Source organism: Botryllus schlosseri, chromosome 6 (assembly GCF_051294905.1).
Source record: "Botryllus schlosseri isolate E-star chromosome 6, Bs_hap1, whole genome shotgun sequence".
NCBI lineage: Eukaryota > Metazoa > Chordata > Ascidiacea > Stolidobranchia > Styelidae > Botryllus > Botryllus schlosseri.
Genome location: NC_137241.1, coordinates 19101952 through 19108571, shown reverse-complemented (window position 1 = coordinate 19108571; position 6620 = coordinate 19101952). Strand labels below are relative to the sequence as shown.

At 40.2% G+C, this 6620-nt stretch overlaps 1 pseudogene; it reads left to right on the top strand.

Moving 5' to 3' along the window:
• The first annotated feature begins 1790 nt into the window (after nucleotides 1–1790).
• LOC145441370 (long-chain-fatty-acid--CoA ligase 1 pseudogene) lies at nucleotides 1791–6351 on the top strand (annotated as a pseudogene).
• The last annotated feature ends 269 nt before the right edge of the window (nucleotides 6352–6620 follow it).

Sequence of the window (6620 nt, the reverse complement as noted above, 5' to 3'; positions counted from 1 at the left end):
TTGCTTTTTTTAACCCATGATGTCGGGAATTTTCACTTGTGGCTTCATAGTGGAATGACATGACAATTGAAAATGTAGGGTAAAAATAGCACATTTGACGAAATATATACGTACTATTGCTGTTGAACCATCTATTTTGAGGGTTCCAACCATCCCATATCGATATACGTCGTCTAAATCGGGTGGTAATTGTCCGTAGCCTCATGCAACATGTTTTTGTAAAGCATTTACACAATTATGGCATAATTTTACAACTTAAAAAAACAAAACAATTTTTTTGTTAAAAGCCCTTTTTTAAAACACTGTGTAAAACATGATTTAAACATGATTTACGATTGTTGATATACAATGTTCTTTCTTATTCTCTACTAGTTGTTGACGATTACCCCTGACGAGTGTCAGCCGAAAATATTCGGGTTCATTTCAATATGAATATACTATTCGATTTAAACAAAGTGTTTTAAAACACCGTTTGTTTTAAATCCAACCCTACATATAGCGCAATTATTCACGATTTGCAGAAAACTGCCGTGAACAATTATTGACACGAAACGGGTATCATTTATTTGTGCGTGCGAATAATACAACATGGTACCCAGTACATGGGCTACTGACCCAGGACAGCAGAAGATTAGAAAGGCGAGCAGTCGTTACTACTAAATCACGCAAGTTGGATTATTCATTGTCATTACATAACGGCTTTCCGCCCAAAACATTTGGATCCGGCATTCAAATTCGAACTCGAAATGACGAGATCTCCAGCTGCGTTGTAATATGATATACGCCCGAGTTGTCGACTCCTTACATCACATCGATTGGTGCATGAGTGCAATAAATTTTCAGTGTTGCACATTTGTGTTTTTTTAAGACCGGTCCAAAAAAAAATCTCTTATTTGAAAACGGTTCGAAGAGCAAAAAAGGTTGCCGAACCCTGCTGCAAGACACAATAATTCGTGAACCAGAAAACAATTATCAAAGGGTTATTGTAGTTAACCGCAGCGCTCAACTGGGATTAGCCTATATCTACAAGTCCGAAACGTGTTGCATAGCCATAGAATATGTCAAGCATAAAAAAATCAGAGGTAATCAGCAGAGATGAGCATGGATTAGGATTAGGTTTTGAAAAAACAGGATTTGTGAAATTTTGTCGGATTTGGATTAGACATTTTTTTCAGAACGGATTAGGATTTGGATTGGATTGAACTATTTTCTGGGAGATTGAAATGTCGTGTGGCGAATGGCGACAAACTTTATTCAGATCAGTTATTAATGTACTTATGGTTACTAAGTTATCTTGAATCAAGTGAATCGTTGGTTGTGAAAGAAAATTTTCGAATCCCTCCATTGCATAAATTAATATTTTTTCTGAATTTCCAGTTGGAATCGGATTAGGATTGGACATGGCCTTGGATATGAAAAAGTTATGGATTAGGATTAGGATTTGGATTTGAAGGTTCGGATTTGGATTGGATTAGGACATAGAAATTTCAAATCCGCTCATCTCTGGTAATCAGGGGTTTCCAGTCGAACATATCTATTCTCAGGTTAGCTGTTCTAGTTTATGTATGACTCTTATAGCGATGGGTCCTACTTTCTAGCGTAAACGAGCCTTTTATTGTCTGATATTTGACCATGGCAAGGCAATTATTTTTTCCAACGTAGGCTATATATACCATTTTCATAAATGGGCCTGATTTTAATTTTAAATTGGACATCTGCTATACGTCTTGGAATTGAATCAAATTTCGTGTGCAGCATTTTTTTTGATACGCTATTTCAGTGAATTTGGAAAAATATGTTCTTTTGAACAGGCCTAGTGTACAATCAATGAAGTGATCGAAGGCCATTCGATTCCGAAGCCCTATATGCCGTATACGTCGTGAGAATATAATTGTACAAACAGAGCAGTCGATTTGACCAATCCTCCATAAACAGATTCACGAGATAGCAAAGGTAGCTAAATTACTATACTCGAATATGCCACGCCCTAATCTTCGACTGATGTAGCTTAGCTTCACTGCATCAGTCACGGTGAAGCCTACCACCTAGCGATTGCGTGATATCATGAATTCCTTTTGAAGAGGATGGCCTCAGATTACCGCAATTTTTTTCCAGCGAATCACTGGACTGTTACCAGCCTTTGGTACCGACTAGCGATCGAGCGATATCTCACAAGCCATTATAGAAAACTACCACGATGTCATAGCCCGAGACGATAAACCTTATGTGTAGGAATATATTCGTAATCCTACGTGCCGTGTTCACTGGTCAGTCATTTCATGTCCGCTGAGCGTGAGCCTTCATAACGATTTGCGCTGTCGTTGCATAGGTAGCCTATGCTGCAGGCCATACCTAATGAAAGCGTTCAGACCGTAAGCGTTATCTTATTAAATGTCTTTTACATAGTTTTCAGAAAATTTCCGTGACAGTCGCTAAAGAACTTTTGCAACAAGGTTTACAAATTTATTTCCAAATTACGATCTAAAATCGGTCGTAGGTTGTAAGAGCTACGCCTCGGTTGATTGTAAACTGCGGCAGCGACCCGTGCCTGCTGAGATGGGAATTGTAATTCACTGTGATTAGGTCATATTGTAAAATACTGGATGTACAATAATTCCGCATACGGTACTGCGATATTTTCTGTACAAAATATGCAAGAAGGCGGTGACTGCATAGCGCATAAGTAAGCCTGGCGACTTTCGCGAAGGCGGAAATGTGTATTAACCTATAGTCAGTTAGCCACCTCATTCACGACATGGATATACCCTTATGCTGTGTGTATCCTGTAATTTAGAAACTCGCCGTATATTTCACCAGACGGCGAATCGACGCGTGGTGATCGTAAACGGATAAATTATTGAGTGAAATACTTACGGTTCAAAATTTAGATCATAGATATACGTCGATAATTGAGCGATGCTATAAGTACAAAATACTGTCCTTGTTGCCAGGTGAGGTGTAGACTATACTGTTATTACTGTATAATACCTATATTAGCAACTCTTATATATTTCATAGTTCCTAAATGAACTATGCTAGCCTGGTGATGTTGTAAGAATACATGCAATCCTGTATTGCCGCATATAAGACGAGTATTTGGGTTTACAATTTCTATCAGTGTCACTATAATCTAATGAAATTTTTGTCGTATCAGTTCACTACATTTGATTAGCAAAGTTTCTCCTTGCACAGTATTTAAATATTCCGCTCATAGCAAAGCCAGAATGAGATAAAATAAATGCCCCTAAATATTTAAATTTGCGATATTGGTGGCTTGTCACGCCTTGTTTAACGTCCAATTGCAATTCCATAATTTTACTCAAAATACGATATCGCTACAATTTAGAGTTGGTAATAATATTTTTTTGCCCCTTCGGATGTTTTATGGTGATCAAAACTCGATGACAATTATTTGATATTTTGTATTGTGTTCGAATGAATGGAAATATAAAAATATGCGATCTGAAAATAGAATGCATCTCATAATATAAAGATGACAATATCTGCATGCGTAGGTATAGAACCTGGACAGAAGCAACATGAACTCACACAGATAATTATTATTTCATGTTTTGACAAAATAGATTGAATAAGAGATTGAATAATTGATAAGCTTCGGAAATGTCCGCGGAGCAGACTGAGACGGAGCAGAATCCCGAACCGGAAGTATCCGGAGAGGTAACGCAGAATGAATCGACAGAGGAAATCCCGCCATTGTGGGATAGAAGCGTCTTACTGACACCCGAGCATGGCGATTTCCTTAAAATGCAAACGGTGCCAATTGGAGACGATCCCGCTATCCGAAGAAGTCCCAGATTGAAAGACGAAAACCACTTGTTTGGAACTTTGAAAAAGGGTGTTTACACAATTCACGACATGTTCATTGCCGGCTACAATATAAACCACGATGCCCAGTGCATAGGTTGGAGACCGGCGTCGACGGAACCTTACAAATGGATGACATACCAAGAAGTGTATGACATGACACGTAAGGTTGGTTCGGGTCTGATACAAAAAGGGGCTCAGACGAACCAAAAACAATTCATTGGCATCTACGGAAAAAATAGCGTGCCTTGGTTCGTACTGGACCGCGCGTGCGCTGCGTATTCGATGGTGTCGGTACCTCTCTACGATTCTCTAGGACCAGAGGCGCTTACGCACATTGTCGCGCAATGTGAACTAACCATCATTCTGGTGGATACGAACGCAAATGCTATCAAACTGTTAAACGACGCAAAGGACGGTAAGACCAATACGATCAAACTTATGATATTGGTAGAGGATGAGAGTGATGACGTGAAAAAGCTACGTGAAGAAATGTCAGTGGACGCGATAATGTTTCAGGAATTGCAGGAATTGGGCGAGAAGTCTTTGCAAGAGTTTGTCCCCCCGAAAGCCGACGATATGTATACCATCTTCTACACCAGCGGTACTACTGGCACGCCAAAAGGCGTAATGCACAAACACAAAAACGGAGTCGCGGTGGCGTCTGCGTATACCGTGAATGTGGAAGATTATTTTTGTGCACTGACACCGGACGACGTGCTATTGTCTTACCTACCACTTGCTCACGTGCTGGAACGATACTTTGAATGCGGCATGATCGTGCATGGCGGAAAAATCGGCTTTTACTCGGGAGATCCGAAAAAACTACTGGATGATGCCGCCGCGCTCAAGCCAACGGTATTTCCGATGGTGCCGAGGGTCTTGAATCGTATTTACGCGAAGATAAATTCCGCGGTTGGCCCGTCTGGCATAAAGAGGAAATTGTTTGATTTTTGCTTGGCTCGTAAAATGGCATCTCTTAAAAAGGGAGTTGTCGTTAACGATTCGTTCTGGGACAAACTTCTATTTCATAAATTCAGTGCCGCTGTTGGTGGCCGGGTCAAATTTTGCCTTTCATCCGCCGCGCCGATCTCGCCCGCGGTTTTGAATCTTGTCCGGTGCGTACTCGGCATTCCGATCATCGAAGGCTACGGGCAAACAGAAAGCACGTCAGGATTCGCCGTAACCCTGCATGGCGACTTCACCGGCGGGAACGTCGGGACGCTTCTTCCCAACACGATCGCAAAGTTAATTGATGTTCCGGAGAAAGAATACTTCGCCAAGGACGGTAAGGGTGAGGTATGCTTCAAAGGTCTCTCAGTATGCATGGGTTACTATAAAGACGAAGAAAAGACCGAAGAAGCAATGACCGAAGACGGCTGGTGGCGTACAGGGGACATAGGAGAATGGCTCCCTAACGGATCGCTGAAAATTATCGACAGGCGCAAAAATATTTTCAAGCTATCGCAAGGAGAATACATCGCCCCCGAAAAGATAGAGCAGATCTACCAATTGTGCGGCATCGTGGGACAAGTATACGTCCACGGCCATAGCCTGAAATCAAGTTTGGTTGCGATCGTTGTGCCCGCAGAAGAAAATATCGTTGGCTGGTGTAAAGAAAATGCCATCAAAGTAGACGGAAAGTCATTCGCGGAGATTTGCGAACTGGAAGAAGTGTCGAAATGTATTTTAGAAGAAATCAACAAAAAGGGTAGAGCGCAGGGTCTGAAGTCTTTCGAGTTGGTAAGGAAGATCCACGTTTCTTCGGAATTGTTCACGATCGAAAATGAGCTGTTGACACCGACGCTGAAGTCTCGCAGGGTGCGTATCGAAAAAAGGTATGAAAGCAAGATCGATGAGATGTACGCTGGAATGGATTGAGGTCACCAAAACTGGATAGTTATTACTGCAGGCATAGCCCGGCGAATATATAATTAATTATATATCTAACTAGCATATAACAAATGATATTTCATTTCATAAATTAAAACTGAAATCGTTGCCAAAGTTGGTTAATCTACCGCTAAATACTATGAACTCAGCGGATTGAGTCTCGACTCTAACATATTTTGAAGTGTCGGAAGTGTATCTGGGCCCTACCTCCCTTCGCCTTTCTTGAGGCGTCTTTAACAAAACAAAAAAAACGAAAAAACAGACGCATACAACGCAAGAAAGGCGTTAAAAGGGAAGAAGAAAACAATCAATCATAAAAAATATCAATGACCCTGCTATATGACGGGAATTACTACGATGTCGAGACTATAATTATGATATAAAAGTGTAGATCAAACTGGATATTTGATTAATAGACCGCACATGGTCGTTTCGACATCTTCCTGTCTGTTCATTAATTCGCATTGTGGATTACACTATCGCATTGTACATTGTGTGTCTTGAATGGATGAAAATATAAATCGCCTATTGCATTTTATTGTATTATTGCACCATTTTATTTCCTTTTTTCCTAACATGTACTAGAAGCAATAACGCATTGAGAAAATATAATACACACTACCGATGTCACAGCTCCCGAATGTTTTTGAGAATGACAGTTTATTAGTCCCACATTACTTAAGTTTCTATGAATTTTTGTGCTATTCCCATAGACAGACAGACATTTATTGATTCGTCAAACATAAAATTTGAACTTGAGGTGACGATAAGACATATAAAGGCCTTGTTACTCGTCACCTTCATGACAGTGAAGTAATCGAGTGTATTAATTGTAAAAAATATAACAGTGGACAGTCTGCAACATAGCAGTAAATAATAAACACAAATATATAACAAATACG